The sequence below is a fragment of the Lissotriton vulgaris genome, chromosome 9 (assembly GCF_964263255.1).
Source record: "Lissotriton vulgaris chromosome 9, aLisVul1.2, whole genome shotgun sequence".
In the NCBI taxonomy this organism is placed as follows: Eukaryota; Metazoa; Chordata; class Amphibia; order Caudata; family Salamandridae; genus Lissotriton; species Lissotriton vulgaris.
In genome coordinates, this window is record NC_141697.1 from 533231200 (window position 1) to 533249952 (window position 18753).

At 40.7% G+C, this 18753-nt stretch overlaps 1 protein-coding gene across 1 annotated transcript in view; it reads left to right on the forward strand.

Moving 5' to 3' along the window:
• The first annotated feature begins 1925 nt into the window (after positions 1-1925).
• Positions 1926-18753, forward strand: part of COQ8B (coenzyme Q8B) — a 162690-nt gene continuing 145862 nt past the window's right edge. The window contains exon 1 of the mRNA XM_086938016.1: positions 1926-2169. The gene's annotated coding sequence lies outside the window, so the exon portion shown is untranslated. The remainder of the gene's footprint in view (positions 2170-18753) is intronic.

The following is an 18753-nucleotide window of genomic DNA, read 5'->3' on the forward strand; positions in this document are numbered from 1 at the left end:
CTCCTGTTCAATGATGAATGTTTGTTATGCCCATCTGACTAGATCTGCATTGCCTGCTTGATTAACGATGATTTACATCCATCCCCGTGTGTGTCCAGGACATGATAATGAGCTGATTGTAAGGTTTTGGTTTGAATGTTGGAATAGCTTGTGACTTGTGTGCAGGGACATTCATTGTGCCATATGCCAGCAAACGCATTTCCTTGTCTCTGTCTTTTGTATGTGAAAAATTGTCTTAGTTTGAAGAGTGCTGTGACTCCAAGTGCCAAGTGGGACATTTTGATACCATGTCCTGACTGTACAGGTAGGTAGCCTATCTCATGCCCTAATGGCTGGCCTGAGTGAACAGTTGTGGAGGAATAGCATGGGTTCACCAGGGGTGTGTAAACCTGGCCTGGCAAAGCATAGGGGGCCCCAAGATAGTTGTGTCCCAATATATTTAAGTGAGGGTGTGCATGCTAGCAGACCTGGGTGCATGCTAGGGATTGTATGTAAGTGAATTATCTGTCTAAGTCCTGCTCTGGATATGTGCTGGATCCATCACATAGTGTTATTCCTGTCACATCAAAAATCCCATTCTGGTTATGACTCCCTATGTTGACCTGGCTACGTGCCCAGCGGTGAGGCTGAGATAATGGTGGCCGTAGGCTTTGGTGGATACCTGCTTCGGACACTATTGTACTCATCAGGACACAGGATGTGGGGCTGCCCGATTGGGCTGATGGGGGAGTGGCAGGCCAGGTTGGACTGTAGTAGTCAATTTGGTGTTTAGAGTCACATATTGATCTGTCAACAATTGGTGCATCAGGTAAAGTGAAGTGTGAGATAGTAAACAAGCTAGGCCTAGGTTTCCCATCTAATTGGGTGGATGTATTGTATTGCTACTTGGTAAATCAGCCATATATTTTCACTTAATCATGTTGTTGGTTAATTTCAAGCTATACAAAGTTAATGATATGGTTCTTGCTATGGTGTTTGAGAGATGGCAATGTGATTAAGATAAATGATTTCACTTCCTGCCATGTGACTTCCTAAGATATAAGATGTTGTGGTCTCTATATGCGATTCAGATATTTGGGTTCTGCCCGGGGAAATGATGCATGTAGGTCCGGGCATGGTGCCAGTGCATATGTCTCTGTGGACATGCCTTTGTGAGTGCATTGAAGTTCTGTTACCCTGTGCATTCATTTCATTATATATACATATCTGTATCGATGGGCATTCCTGTTCCAAAGTAAAATGTGTGTTTCTCCCAGTATTTGGCAGTCTGACTATAGATACCTGATGATGACTTTCCCTCATTTACGATGCACAACATGCTATGTAACACTTTCTACTCTATTACATCAGTTATTGCTACGGAAAATACTGTTGCACGCAACAATCCGTCGCGAAAAACAGGGTGGGGTTTGTACATACTGCAAACTGGTCGTAATGTAACCACAGTTAGATCTAGAAACGGGACGTATGGACTAATCAATGGATTGCCAAGATATAACTTGTTAGCAATAGCCTATCTATAATATGTGATATGATCTCTGTGCAATGTAATAAATAAAGACAAGTTAAAAAAATATTTATATTTCGTAAAAATATATATTTTTTCATTTTGTATTAAGGTCTTCCCATAGATTCCCCGTCTGTTTTACATTTGATTATCTATAATTATTACTCTCCCACGAGGTTGTCTTTGCCTGTGTTGACAGCTGATGGCAAGATAAACAAACCAGGCCCCTTTAGCCCCTAACTGATGGGCCCTTTAAACTTTTGACAAGCGGACTATATGGAGCAGGCAGCTGTACTCGGAGCTCTGCTACTTCTGTCTGCCGTGCCGAGGCAGAGCTGAGAAGCCTCTCTCCTCGAGGGGGCGCGGCTGTAGAAGAGCAGCCTGAGCTGGCCAATAGGGCCGAGATCCGGAGATTGCCGAAGAGCAAGGGGTAAACTAGCTACCTCAATGGGATAAGAAATACTACTCAACACCGCACACTGCGCAGACTCCCTGTGCGTGTCACGTTACGTGCAACCGGCGCCGGGCGACAGGCAGTTCCTGTAATGGAAAATGGGACGCTTGCGGGAAGGTCGATTGTATAACATCCGGAGCTTATAGGAAGAGTGTCCGCACGTTGTGACTGCCTCAGCCACCAGTACTTCTAAGCAGAAGGGCTGCACGTGAGTCCGTTTATTCTGCTTAAAACACGGCGGCGAGGCATTAGAAATGTACTTTACTTTACTGGTGGAAAAAAGGGTGAAGCCGTCTCGACTCACTGCGTTGTACGTCATTGAATTAAGAACACTAAAACTAGTGAACACTCCCAGAGTTTTGAAGAGGTGCACCACGTATAGGGGAATTGCACATTACCTCGAGCGCATGGATTTAAAACCTTTTCGAGAAGGTTGGCACCGGTCTAAAGCACAGCAGGTCTCTAAGGCGAGCGCCGAGCCAGGGATTTGTTTTGTATTATGCAAGAGCTCAAACTGAGCCATCAATAGGATTATGTGACATCTGTGGAAGTTTAAAGAAAATCAAAAAAATCGCGTGCTATAAGTTGTGTTTATTGCATATTATGTATACATTAAGACTTTACAATGAAAACATTTTTGAACAGCTATGTATTGTATAAGTTATCTAAAAAAAGCGCTACGTAGGCTGGAGTTGGAATAGTAAATCATACTATTCCTAAGTCCAGCGCCCTCCAGCGTAAGTCGTTGTAACGAACGCCATGTAAAGTAACGCGTTGTGAATGTATGCGTTGTAACGTCATACATTCCTCAAAACAATTTGCATTGATGATACTTGTTTTAATGCATTTCACTGAAACAGTAAACCCTCAAAACACGAGAACAGAGTTTACTTCTGTTGTTTTGCAAAGCTAGCTGTTTATCAAAAAGACTTGACAACTTTGTAAAATTTTCAAACATTGTGGACAAGTCCCTGCATTTCATTTATAACACCCTCAGCCGATTTCAGTATTTTAGCCCACAAAACCTTGCTTGGGTTTCTAAACCAGTATTAAGACCTAAACTACAAGCCCCACAATTCACTCCGCTCTAGGCTGAATGACAGATAGTATCATATGTCATAGGGCCTTAAGTTATAGTTACTTAAATTTCAAATTTATGCACCACTAGTTATAACTTTAATTTATAATTTAAGCACCACCTGCAATTTGCTACAAGTAGCGCACCTCTGTACAAAGTCTCATCACCTCACTCTCCACTTTACATTGATTGTAACTGGCCACTCTACTATGTACTGTATTCTCTGAAATCGTCATTTCACATGTTATAAGTGTTTTTATGAATGCTATAATTTCACATGCAATACGTCATGTAATGTGTCTAGGGATGCAAAATTTCTTTAGCCCGACGCCCAGGACATATTGTTTGTGGTCAAGGGCAACACGTTTTAATGTGTATTTTGTCCTTGGCACAAGTAGGCCTAACCACTTATAGCAGAAACTCTTTGGCTGCCAGTTTACAGTAGCACATTATGGATCAGGAAGCGCAATGTCTGCAGTTAAGGTAATATTTTTGTTCATGTGTTAATGCTGTTCAAACTTGCATTTATGATTTATTAATGCAAAGCCTTTATAATTAGGGAATGTTGTAAACTCGTACTTCACTACTGACAATTGTTTTGGTCTAAATGTGTACTCACGTTTTCAAAGCTTAGCAGTATGAGGCTTTGTGTAATGCTCCCAGAATGCTCTCCGATTAGATAAATATATTTGTAGAACCTTGACAGCAAGATCCTTTGCTTCAAAATAAAATGTTCACAAAAAAATGAAACTAGGAAAAAACATTTAGCTAAACTACTGTAAAATTTTGGGTGCCGTTTCGCTGCTACGTCATTTCTAGAATGTGTCAATGCATGCTAATATTAACAAAAAATATTCCTAATGGAAAATCATTGAAACCATTTTCAACAAGATGATAGGAAACATAAAAATAAACAAGCATTCGCAAAGTCAGTAGGCCTAAAACTGGTGGTCAGCTTTTTGGTTTTGTCAATGCGTGTCTCGTTTTGGCATGGTTTTTGTAAAACTATATTGGTATGGAAGCTGCCGGGCCTTCACAATTATCACAAGCATTGGCAAAGAGAAAAAAAATATGGTCTCAAAAAGCACACATTGCCACATTACTTCCTGGCACGGAACAAAACTACTTTGTGTGCCAATATGCTTCTTGTGAAAGAGCAGAATGCTGTCACTGACAGCCGATCGAGAGAATAGAAATATAATTTTAATAAACACAAAAGGTTTTGGTAAATTCCAGACCTAATTAGGGGCCCATTATTAAAGAAATCTCAAAAGTGCACCCATGGTATATGTCTTTGCATTAGTGCAGGTTCAAGGCTTTTGTGAAATTCGCAATAATTTACAGAAGTAGGTCAAGAAGTCGTAGTCCTAGGAAATATTTGGGAACTGCATTTTAGCATGACCAAACATGCATGTGTAGATTTTCTCATGTTTTATGTCTGCTATTGTCAGGAGTAAATTTCCAACCTTTTTCAGTATGGGAAAATATTAGAGAAGAGCTGGTGAAAACTCTTAAAACATGTAGGTTTGCACAGACTCAAAAGGGCATTCCAAACCTAGAACTATCGCTTACCACTACCTTCAGCCCTAGAATGTAGATCTGCCAAAAGGTAGCAAAATAGGGGACATTGCTAGTATTCAAACGCTACCATGGTATGAGCCCTGGCATGATCAGAGAGGCTGTATCAGAGCTCTTCTATAATGTGATTGGTGCCATAATTTGCCACTACACTACATGGTGTGAAAGGGACAGGTGGATTTTGTTACAGGCAACCATCCCCATGGACAAGTAGATATTTTATTAAATTCTACACCCCTGAAGATGGTTGATTTTAGAGGTGGTTCACTGCCTTTGTTTTTTGCAGATGACACTTTGCTGCTTTCCAAAACACACATTGGCCTCCAGATGCTTAAGGATAGGTTCTTACTTTTTTGAAACATGTATGGGCTAGAGATAAACGGTCTAAAGACCAAATTCATGTTTTACTTTAATAAGAAGCAATTGGGTGGTGCTGTTGGATTAGGCCGCGCCCCTCTTGAGAAAGTATTTGAATTAAACTGTTTGGGAATCAGACTGTTGAATAAGCAGTCCTGGGAACCCCAAATCAAAAAGAGACACTCATTAATCAATCATAGAGCATTTGCCATCTTGAGGTTTACCAAAAGGACTCCATCATACCCGATGTCCCCTGTGACATAGATTTACACAGCCCAAGTCAAGAGCGCCGCATTGTACGGCTCTGAGCTGTGGCGTCATAGTGACTGCTCGTTTTTTGGAGTGAGTGAAAGCGACTTTATAACGGCTGTTTCCTGTCTGGGCTGAGCGACTCCACTCCTGCCTTTAAGACTGGACCTCGTCTGTTAGCCAACCACGGAGGAGGCAGGATTGTAACCCTTATTGTAATGGATCAGGGCAGTGGTTCTTAAACCTTTTGATGCAGAGAACCCTCGTCAAAATGTTTTAGGCGTAATGACCCCCCCTCCCGACAAAATTTCTAGAACCTGGTACTTCTTAACAATAGCAACCATACATGTTCTCCAGAAAAACGGACAGTCTGTGGTTGCACCTCATAAGTACCAGTTTGACACCCAAATATTGCAATAACAACAAAAAGGTGACAAGTACATCTTCACCAACGGCCTTCTACAGAGCGGCAAAACCTGTTGCTCTTCTTAGTAACATTTGAATCTTTTGAGTAAATAATTTTGTTTTGTTAAAATCAGCAGATTATGCGGCAGATGATGGATTATGTGGCAAATGCAGCAAATCTATAATTATTCTAAAATCTCTGCGGCCGCACAATCACATAATTCCAGTGGCCCTTGGTATAACAGCCGTAATGAATGGGCTGAAACTTATTGCATGGCATTAGAGGAAAACCATACTATATTTTATGGGATGCGAACAGCTTGGCATTTACAGCTGCATGTAACTGAACATCATTCATCATAATTAAAACATATGTATGTTTTTTAAGTCTTTCACCGTCAGGTAGCTACATATAAAATAACGGCCAGCTTCAGGGAAAAATAAATGCATTTTAAAAAGTTGTTACTCAGTGGGAAATGCACTATAATATATTATGAGACCTCTATTAGTTAATGCACTGCAGACGTCTGTGTAAAACCAGAGAGCCAAATAATTAAATTGTGGTTGTTGCAGTGGAGAATAGTGACCTGTTTATTTTTAGTGCAATGAGGTCACAGCCCGTGACAGAAAGCACTGTGAATATGTAAGTCTTTATTTTATACTTGCATTACACTCAGTATCTGCTATCCTTCCAAAGCCAAATAACCGAATAACCTATCCACCACTGAAATTACTTTCATATTTCACTATCCTAATTCAACACTAATCTTTTATGGGTCCCGGAGTAGCATGCTACTCTGCCGCAAAAGCGCTTTGATGCCTCATCAGGGATAGTAAGCACCATATAAATGCAATTACAATACAATACAGTACAAGATAGACCACTACAAAATGCTCTAAATGTTTTACTTCAAAATGGTGCTTGCAAAATATATGGGCTGCTTCCAAAATATAGGCGCTTATTTATAAGCCCCTTGCCCTGCCGGTGCATAATTTTTTATGACGCTCTGGTTGCGTAGAGTGCAGACCCATATCTATGAGGCCACGCAAAGTCACTTTGCGTTGCTTTTCATGGCCTCCTAGATATGCTGTAAAGCAATGCAGCGCAAGTTGATGTGTTGCCTTAAACTGCATCGGAGGTGGGGGGGGGGGGGGGGGGGGGGGGGCGTTCCATGGGTATTGCGGTGGGGTTTCCTTTGGATTTTCACACATTTCCAGATTTACAAGGATCTGTAAACCTAAGGATGCGTCAAAACTGTAAGCTGCCCCATGGGATGCGTAATGAGGATAAATATCTTTATTTTGCCTCAATTGTTTCCTCAATGTGTAGCACACATTGAAAGAGGAAAAAGCCTCCATGGGTTGTTTTTGAACAGGATGGCCTGCCTTCTTGCACAAAAACAATCCAGCCAACAATGCAGATGCCCTTCTACCATGGTGCAAAGGTGCCTGCGTTTGGGCTAGGCCCCAAATTGTGCTCCGGCAGAAAGGACAGGAGTTTCACCGTATCTAATAAACACTGTCCATTCCTACTCATTGGAAATGGCACAGGGCAGCGTAGAAAAAATACTTACCATACCATTTCATTGTAAATAACGCCCAAAGATTTTAGTAATATCCAGACCCTATGTAATGATATTTATATTACATAATTGTCCCTTCAACACATGCTGAGGGATAGTAAGCACTATGCAAATAAAAAGACAAATAAACCCAAGCACTTCACAGCTCTACCACTCAAAAAGCTTCAATTGATTTGATCAATTAACTGCAACAGCACTCTCCTGTCCTGAGAAACCAAGCCAGGCAGACAGTTAAACACAGTTTTCTGCCAGTGTGCTGCTGGCCTGAAAGAAATGCAAATGCACACAAGAGTTAATCTGCACATTCTTTACATTTGCAGCTTAACTCATTGTGCACATTTGCATTTCTTTCAGGCCAGCAGCACACTGGTAGAAATGCCTGTTTAGTGGTCTGTCTGGCCTCGATTTCCCAGCACAGGGTAGCATTTTAACTAACAGTCTGGGCTGTTTTCTTTTAGCAAATGAAGTTTGCAAACCCCTTTCCATGTCTCCACGGCCCCCCTGGGGGGTGGCGCCCCACAGATTGAAGACATCTGGATTAGGGTATGACTAATAGAGGCCACAAAGCCAAACAGAGAAGCCCTATATTAGGTCAGTGCCTTAAAAAGTGTACATAAAATCCCTTGGCCTGGTGTATGTCAAACAGACCCTTAACAGTGTAGGAGTCTGTGGAGTGCCCCCACAACCATTAACACCAAATCTAAAAGCGTTGTCAAGTGGACATACTGAGCAAATATTATTACACTTAGCGAGTCCGCTGATGCAACAGGTAGCAGGACTAAAGCATTACTTACACACTAATGAATTTGAACTTCAGCACGTCCTGGATTACATCGACCCGCCGTAGGTATGTTCACTTTATTTGCATTGTCATTATGGTGCCCTCCCTCTGGCTACCTAGATCTCACAATGGGCTTCCTCAACCGACAAGTCAATTCTTTGCCCGGTCTGTTGTTCTATGGATGAGTCGGAGGAACACTTCTTATTTTTTTTGTATGGCATATTCCAGACTGAGGCTTAGGTGGATTGCCCCAATGTGTTGAGCTTTGGGTCTAACTGATCATTTTAATTCACTAAGGACATGTAAATGGCACAACAGGTGTTTGTAGCCTTTGGAGTGGATAGATTAATCAAGTCTACATGGCCAAAGCACGAGAATATTTTATATTCAGATAGATCCTAGTGTTTGTTACAGGATATGTAGCTTTTTAATTTGCTTCATTTGTAAGCTCGAAATTTGAGTTATTAGCAGAAGGATATTGCTGATTTGAACACTGCTGATATCTTATTTTTCATTGTTTTTAGCTTGATAATATATGTGAATGATTGCATTTTATGGGAAGGTTTTAACTTTTGTACTTTGTCTATGAATTATCGATTTCGAACTGACAATACACTTGAAGAATAGATGGAAATGAACTAGTTGGGACAGCTGATAAGGGGGCACCCAGCACAGTGTCGGCTGACACAGCTCTTTACAATGTTTTCCGAAAACCTTTTCCTTGGAGAAAGCTGATATAAATCCTAAATCTTTTTGGGGATAAAGATATTGATATGATTGGTTATTTTTTGAGTCTCCTGGAATATTTGGGTAGAGAAACTTTCACCAAAGTGTACGTTGCTGTGAAAGGTAAAAATATTGTTGAGTGGAAAGATCTAGCCAGGTTGGGCTTCTGTTGCGACTGGGGCATGAGAATCACATTTGCCTTGATAAAATGCCTGTTTTATTTATGGATGATCATGAAGATGTTTTGCAGGCTATGGTTAAGAGATATCCTTATGTATTAAGAAATGAGATAGGTACTGTCTGGTCGTTTGAACACTGTATCAAGTGAAGTCCGAAGCCACACCTATAGTCCACAAAGTACCGCCTGCACTCCTCATTGACCTCAAAGCTTTGCTTGATAGGCTTTTTGCAAAAGGTGTAATTCAGAGCATTACCTAGTCTGAATGGGTTTCTCCCATTGTCTTAGCCAATAACAGAAGTGGGGATTTGCGTTTGTGTGGACTTGTGTTCACTCAATCAGACTATTCTGGTTGATTGCCATCCTCTGTCCCACATACAAAAGATGCTGCCAAATGTTGGTGAGTTGAAATTATTTCCACCATTGATCAGCATTTGGCTTACCACCAAATACCCCTTTGTGAGGAATCACATGACCTCATGATGTTTACCACGCTGTTTGGTGCCTACCAATGTTTGAGGCTTCTATTTGGACTGCCATCGATGCAAGCGTCTTTCAAAGGACTATGGTTAATTTCTTTGGGGAGTTGAAAAATGTACAAGCCATCCAGCATGATAGTCTTGTTTTCACGAAGAATAAGCTGGAACACTTGGATGGTTCTGGAGAGTCTGTTCAAAGTCCTGCACAACAGAGGTATGACTGCAGAAATCAATAAATGTAAGCCACTGGCTCAGCAGGTGGATTATTTAGAGCATACCATTTCAGCAGAAGGAATCAAGCCTAAATTCTGTGATCTTGAGGTTATTCAGAAGGCTCCTCAGACAAGGATGCTCTGCACTCATTCCTGGGACTTTGCAAATACTACACACGCTTTGCCACTATATGCATTGGTTGTACATCCTTTGAGATCCCTTCTGAAAAAGGGGGTTATGTTTGATTGGACGGAAGAGGTGTTTGAAGCATTTGAATTTGTTAAAAGGTTGGTGGTTAATGCTCCTTCTGTTAGCCCCTTTTTTCAGAAGGCAAATCCTTCATCACTGTAGATGCCAATTTGACAGGGATTGGCGCTGCTTTTGGGAAAATAGTTGGAGGGAAAGTGATCACTGTTTCCTTTGCATTTAGAACATTGCAAGATGCAGAGATCAAATACAGCATTGTAGAGCTTGAGGCCTTAGTCTGTGTCTGGGCAGTTAAAAAATGTAAAACCTACATTTATGTTTGTTCCTTTGTGGTCTATACTGATCATAAGCCTTTGGTTTATCTCTGCAGTGGCAATGGCCTGGGAAAAGCTTCTGTCCGTCTTGTGAGACTTTTTATCCAAGCTGCAAGAGCATGACAGTCAAGTGAAATGTATGCAAGGGGAGAAGAATCTTTGTGTAGATTGCCTCTCTCGCTGGCCTTTGCCTGGCTCTACAGCTTGTAGTCTTGGGTATGCTGAGTATAAGTGTGTGGTGGATACCATAGATGTTTTGCCATCAAAAGGGGTTATCTCAGATAATGACTGGATGCCTGTGCCCTTGCAGGATGACGCTTTGCAAAAGATCATAGTGGAAGGCTGGCCACCTGCTAAAGGCATCTATTGTATTGAGGATCTTTGCTCCGGTTTCTCCGGAGCTAACTTGTGAGAATTACATCTGTCTGTGGGCTGGTTGTTTTGGTCCTCCACTAGGTTTACGTGACAGGATTATTTGGGATTGTCCATGAAGGACATAGATATTTCTGCCACTTGTTAAAAAGGACAGAGAATTTTAATGGTGGCCATCAGCGAATGCCCAAGTTAAAGCTTTTGGGAATGCTTGTCCACAGTGCATCGTATTGGATAAATATTGGGAGAAAGGTCTACATCCAATTCCGTTACCCGATGGACCGTGGGTCGAGGTTTTCTTGGGTTTTTCAGAGCTGTTCCATGTTTTATCCTCTGAAAAAAAGTTTCTTATTGTGATGATTAATATTGATATATCATTCTTTTACGGATTTACCCAACACTAGGAATGTACTTAGGTTTCTTATTGATGTTTTTCTACTTGAGGGGACACCTAAACAGCTTATTACTGACAATGGTACACAGTTTGTAGCCAAGAAAATTAAGGATTTTGCCATATGCTGTAAAACATCTTCAGGTTGATTTTTATAGCCCTGCTGCCAATAGCTTGGTGGAAAGAGCCAATTGCTTTCTCAAAGAAGGGGACCAGGCAGCTATCTTGGTTGGGATGTTAGAGGGGTTTCTCAATGAGAACATTTAAGCATATCACTCTATGCCACATTCTACTATGGCTGTTTCTCCTTTCTACCTATTGAGGGGTGGGAACCCCAATTCAAAACTAGTTGATGTCTAATGTTACACTCAATGATTGTTCCTTTTCAAAATCTGATGTTTGAAGTAGGGTTTTGTGTAAACAAAATTAAGAGTATTTTGGTGCTAAAAAATGTCAAGTGCTTAGAGTTTTCCCCTGGTGGGTGTATTCTTATCAAGAAAGACTTTAAGGTGAGGAAAGGGGATTCAAAATTCCCCCAACATATAAGAGTTCTCAAGTTGAGCAAAAGTTCTGTCTTCTCACATCAGAAAGGGTGGTGGAATAAGGATCGATTAGTTCCCTTTCTGAAAATCAAGCTGAAATTTATGATTGTATGAAAATGTCTGGTAATGACCTTGATGGTTATGCTTTTGTCCTGATGTTGTCCTCAAAACATTGTTCAACCAATACATTCAACTTCAGAAGAGGACAAAAAAGATTGTCCTTGCCACTTCTATCAAGGCCAGTTCCAACCGCAGAAAGGAACTATTCAACATCGTTATTGAGTTTTCCAGCCTCACAGCCACTGGAGACACCATCACCCCCTCCTAGGAACTCAGCCACACCCTAGTGGATTTCTTCCACAACAAGCTTTCCAACATGTTCAAAAACTTTGTGCCACAACCCACCGCCACCAACATCCTCAGCCACATCGCACCCACGTATGCCAGCTTTGACCACCTGCTAACCACCTGGGACCAGCTCACCACACAAGGCGCCACTGCCATCATGAGCTCAGTCCACTCTGAAGAACCCTTGGACTCCTGTCCACACCACACCTTCAACCTCGGGAGCAAGTTGATCAGCAACTAACTCACCACCATCTTCAGCACATCCATTGTCACAGCCAACTCCCCAATGAATGGAAATACATGAAAGTCAAACCCCTTATCAAGGAACTGTCCACCAACCCCAGTGATCTCAAGAATGTCCTTCCCACCTCCCTGCTCCCCTTTCCTGGAGAGCAACAATCTTCTGGACATCTCCCAGTCCGGATTCTGCACCACCACAGAACCCAAACCGCTCTTATTGCTGCCACTGACCTCAAAGCCTTGATCCATCTCTACCTCTCAGCATCATTCAACACCGTATCCCACCATATCCTTATCAAGAGGCTCCACCACGTTGTAATTCAAGGAGACACTTTCAAATCGATCCCCTTCTGCCTGAGCCCTGTTTTCCCCCACGACCAAAATACTGTCCTGGAAAAATACAGTCTCCACTTAGTTTTTTAACAACTTATGCACACATATTTGAAAGAATGCAGCGGCGGACGCAAGTCCAAATGGCATGCATACAAACTGATAGCATCCTTGTGGGTGTCATAAACGTGGTTAGAGACTTACTGTCCTCTTGAAGCTTTATCTGGTGGTAAGCAGAGGACAGATCGTTTGAAGAAAACCACTCCGTGCCTTTTGTCACCGTCACAAACTCATTAATTTTAGACGGGAGCGTCTCTCAATTACAATGTTGTTGTTCAGATTCCTGAAATCCACACAGAAGTGGATCTTCCCGTTAGCGCGTCTGGCTACCACCAATGGGTCAATCCACCCAGAGGTCTCTACCGGTTCAATGACCCTTCAAGGAGTAGCGTCTCAGTTATTCACTTCTTCCATCGAAATCCACTGAATTTCTCTGACCTTTGGCACCTTTAGGGTAGCATTTATTTCCGCACAATCTTCTGTGTGAAACACCGTTAAGTTTTCCAATCTTCCCTGTAAACACTTCTGGGTACATTTCTTTAAAGGCTATACTTAATGCTCCTCACACCCCATAGGTAACAATTGATCATCACTGTTGGGGTCCAAAATTATGTTTATAGCCCTGTGATCAATCCAACCAAGAACTAAAGGCCCCTCCTCTGCCTAGTAAAGCTTGCACATTGCTTTTCTCCATTTGAACTCAAATGACAAGCTCCTAAATCCAATCATAGGAACGGGGGCTCTGATGGGGGAAATACTGGCACCCTCCCAGGAGCAAATGAATGAAACTCACCAGACCTAGCAGGTTTGCTCAGAAACAGAGTGAAATTTATTTATTGGTACCAAAGCATGCATCATTGCTAATTACCAAGGAAGAAGTCAGATCTGCCACCTTAGGGGCTCTCAGACTGCTTTTTCCCTGAGTGACAAGTTTCTATGTGTTATATACAGTATGAAATGCCATATCAGTGGAACTAGAATAAGACACCAAGCCAAATATGGCTGACATGGATCTGCAATGTCTGCACCATGCAAATTATAAACAGCCATGTATGGGCAGACCAGAAAGGCTGGCTCTCACTGTGTAAGCAACTTGCACAACCAGATTAAGAAATATCATGTAGTCAGGACAAGCAAAGTGACCTCTAAGGGGGTACAGAATAGCTTGTTGAAGCTTGTCCAGTCAAGGTCAGATAGGAAGCCCTTTTGAGTTCCAGGCGTCATGTTAATGTGATCTATCTAAGCATATCATCTTTGGAAGTGCATACACATGAATGTATGTGGATATTCATATATATTTTGTAACAATCCCCGCCCCCTTTTGGATAGACCGATCCAACATTAGTGTAAAACCAAAATATATATGTATATGAAGGAAACATTAGTTACATATCTTTGGATGGCATTACACAGTGTTTGCATAAAATGTATATATTGTCACAGTAATACATCCTCATGAGATCAATATTATATCAGCAGGCTGTCGTGATACCGGCAGTAAGTGTCCAACAAATATTTTTCTCTGTGCAATGCATAGTGCTACAGTGTCACTTTAGTCACTCAGTTCCCGGGCACTTTCTTTAAGTGTCAGTAATTTAAAGGCACGCAGTGAGCGGTCATCTGTTTCTACTCCTGGTCCGCAGTCGTCTTGTTCAGGGGCGGTTTCATGGCCCTGCCCTGTGTTGTCCTCTTCAGTCTATTTTTCTGCAGGTGCAGACCATCACCTTTCTTTGATACTGCGTCGTGTACTTCACTTAACACCATCAGTTGATGTTGCGTCCCTCAGACACTTTATGATGGGCCTCCATGGATCGTAGAAATGGTCTGGTCTGTCCTCTTCCCGACTGCTGTGCTTCGCGGATCACTGAAATAATATCGAGGGACAGAATATCGACCATCAAGAATATCGTTGAAAAAATATCGACAGTCAAAATATCGAGTTTCTATCTACAAACAGGTAAGTACAAAAATATCGAGTTAAAAATACTGTTTACTAAAATATAGTTTTAAAAAATATCGACTTTACTAAAAACAATGTTAAATTAAATTATTAAAAATTAATTACTAAAATATACTTAAAAATACTTAAATTAACTTATAATAATTAAATAATTAATGAAAGTTAAAAACTTTTTTTTAATTTCATATTTGTTAAATAGCGTAGGGGTAAAAATTACTATTCCCACTCCAGTGGGTGCAACAGTAGGGAAAGCATTGGATAGCGTAAGGGTAAAAATTACTATTCCCACTCCAAAGAGTGCAACAGTAGGGAAAGCGTTGGATAGCGTAAGGGTAAAAATTACTATTCCCACTCCAAAGAGTGCAACAGTAGGGAAAGCATTGGATAGCGTAGGGGTAAAAGTTACTATTCCCACTCCAGTGGGTGCAACAGTAGGGAAAGCGTTGGATAGCGTAGGGGTTAAAATTACTATTCCCACTCCAAAGAGTGCAACAGTAGGGAAAGCGTTGGATAGCGTAGGGGTTAAAATTACTATTCCCACTCCAGTGGGTGCAACAGTAGGGAAAGCGTTGGATAGCGTAGGGGTTAAAATTACTATTCCCACTCCAGTGGGTGCAACAGTAGGGAAAGCATTGGATAGCGTAGGGGTTTAAATTACTATTCCCACTCCAAAGAGTGCAACAGTAGGGAAAGCGTTGGATAGCGTAGGGGTTACAATTACCATTCCCACTCCAAAGAGTGCAACAGTAGGGAAAGCGATGGATAGCGTAGGGGTTAAAATTACTATTCCCACTCCAGTGGGTGCAACAGTAGGGAAAGCGTTGGATAGCGTAGGGGTTAAAATTACTATTCCCACTCCAGTGGGTGCAACAGTAGGGGAAAACGTTGGATAGCGTAAGGGTTAAAATTACTAATCCCACTCCAGAGAATACAACATTAGGGAAAGTAAATACTTCATATATTATTTAATAATATAAAAATGAATATCTATTAATAATTAATTAAAAATAAAAATAAAAACTATATATTATAATAAATATATTACAATTACTAATTAACAATATTTATTTCAATTGATCACCTATTAATACAAATTAATTAAAAATTAACAAATAATTATTTAATAATTAAAAATTATTTAACAATTACTTCCAATTAAATAAATTTAATTATTTAATTAATCATTAATAAATTACTTCCCACCCTATTCCCCTATAAACCCACAACCCGCTACAGAAAATAAATTAGTAAAATTTACATAATTACCAATTAATCAATTAATTAAAATTAATTACCAATTAAAATTTAAATAATTAACAAATATACATTAACAATTAAAAATTACTATCAATAAATAAATTTACATATTTAATTAATTATAATTAAATTACTTCCCACCCTATTCCCCTATAAACCCACAACCCACTACAGAATTAAATTACGCAATAATTATAAAAACAAAATTCATTAATTAAAATTAACTATAACATACATACACACTTTTCACACATATTATAACATAAAAATACACTATAAAAAATTAGATATTAAAAAATCGTTTTTTTTAACTATCTATATTTTATACTTCGATATTTTAACTGTCTATATTTTTAACAGTCGATATTAAATCACTTACCATAAAAACGATATTTTGGTTATCTATATTCTGTCCTGTCGATATTTTTTCCAGTCTATATTTACTACTCGATATTATGTCCAAACGATATTCTGGAGTCGATATAATGTCTGTGCACCGTGCTGCGCAGGTCCTCTGGTGACAGATGGTCATCACTTTCTGGTACCGTCCTGTCAGGCGTTGGGGCGCAGCCTTGCATCTTCTCCCCTCAATCCATTCATGGCGTTGGTTCACCATCTGTGGTCCAGTCCACCTAGAACTAAAAGAAACAGCTTTTATTTTTCTCGCAATGACCATGTATCCATAATCGCTTTAGAAGTCTTTGCCACATTGCAGGCAGTACTAATGTCAGAGCATCAGGCCATTTCAGGCCTGTTCCACAAGTTGCTTTTACTAATAATCTATTTTTTATTTTTATATTTATTTTGGAATTCATTTACTCCTCCTGGCCTCAAGTTGGAGGGTGGTATGGGGTATGCATGTTATACTTTATTCCCCAAAACAACCTCTCTTGCATCTCCTTTTTTCGCTATTTATGCCCTGTTGGGTCCTAACCTTGGAGAGATGGCTTAACTGAAGTACTGCGCCCCAGTTGCTGCATTTTATTCTTCCCTGTTGGATACACCTCCATTCATTTTGAAAACATATCCACCCACACCAGCAAATATTTAAATCCATTCACTGGGAAGCAACATGCATCTGCGCATTCATCCTCCCTTGTGCAGTATTAGATGGTCCCTGCTCCAGTCTTGTAAGGGAAAGGAACATACTGCATGGAGACACAGGCATCTCATCCTGGTAGGCCCATACTCTCTTCATTATTCGGCTTACATCCATCATCAATCCTCCCTCTATGTTCATCTGGTGTTGTAGACCATTGTGCTTTCTTTACATTAGCTTGCAACAATTGTCTCTGAATGAGCTGTATTTTTGGACTGCTTTGTTCATTAGTCCTATCTGTACTGGCTGTAACATGCTTTCATTTAATGCTGTGTCAGCGATGGCATCACCTTTGGCTAACTTAGTATTAGCTCCTGTGTAGGCTTCACATTTTATTACCGCTATCCTGGTGTATAATAGTATTGCTCTTAACCAGATCCTTACTAAAGGACCATTTTTAATAAGGTGCCTTGCTTCTGTTATGAATCCGTGATACCTGCACAGCTGGCCATAAATAAGAACTGCAAAGCATAACGTGAGTTAGTGTAAATGTTACCATTTTTACCCGTGACTAGTATTCATGCTTTTGTTACAGCATACTGCTCATCTTATTGGGTAGATGTTCCAAGTCGCAGAGCTGCACTTCAGCTATTGCTATAGCATACCCTGCTCTGTAATCACTGTCTATCAGTCTGCTGGAGGAACCATCAGTTTACTACTCCTATAGTCTGCCTTTTTTAAAGGCGTCTAATCTTGGCGTGGTGCCGTTTTCTACAATCTCAACACCAACTTACTTAGGGTCTCACCTGTTTCTAAGAGAATGGATCTCATCAGAATAACCTATAGCAGGTAATACTTTTGCCAAATTAACAGGTGGGCATCTTATTATGACATTACATTTAGACAATGCCATTATAACCTGTGTGCCTGCTACTGCTAGCAGAAAAATGTTGTGTCGATCCAGACAGCTACAACTGCACCAAATATGGCACCTAGACAATATAGGTATAGTCCAACACAATGAGAGCCTTCCTCTCCACCATCACAGGTGCTGACCCCTAATCACTGCATAAAGCAAAGTCACATAGTTGTGTCCCACAGGCCTTTCTTTTCCAGCTGTGCCAGCACACCATTGGCATCACCACTTCATTTGCAATGTTATTTTGCTCTGAAACAGAGATGGAAAGGCAGTTTGTAGTCCCCATGATGGCACAGTACACAATGTCTCTTTCAATTTCTTGAAACAGTTTGCAAGTTCATTAGTCATAGCATCTGCATTCATGGACACATTGGTGGCAGCAGTTCATTATCTCTAGGAAGGACATCATTCCTTTCTTGGTGGGCAGGAGCTGAATGCCCTGAAAAAATTCTATTCTGTCAGGTGGCATGCGGCGTGTACCTTGGAATATCGCATAACCTAGGTAAGTCACCTCTTTTTGGCAGCACTGGCATTTTGACAATGAGGCTTTGTGTCTTCTCTCCTTGAGGTAGTTCAACAAAGCTACAGTGTCTTTTGTCACAGGCTTTCACAGGACTCAAGTGATGGAGATGTCACAAGGAGGTCATCAGCCTACTGCAAGACGATGCTACCACCTTCCAGGCATAGGTGGCCCAAGTCTCTCTTTACTACCTGCGCATTGACATTGGGACTCGCAGTGAACGAAGTGGACTTGGTATCCCAGCATGACGGCAAAGAGGCTTTCACCCTGTGGATGGACTTTAATGCTAAAACCCACTGAGGAGAGAAAAATACTCTGCCTCTACAGGTATAAATAATAATATAGTACTGGTGTCAGGCACAACAGGCTCTTAGGGAACCACAAGTTCATAAGGTAATCACTTTATGGGACAGCATGTTTTCACCACCCTCTCTTTTTTAAATTTAATTTATTTTAAATATCGCTTTATGGTGAGGACATTTATCTAAAACTTCTCCGTTCCCTAGATCTATAACCTTATTGTTAGTTATGTGTACATCCATTCATTTCCTTTTCATATATAACAAACTGCAGTCTAACCGCATAATTCATCATCTTTCAACACATCCACACGTGCTCTACAGGGGGTGCATACAACAGTGAATCCTTACTGAAGCAGCAAGTGCC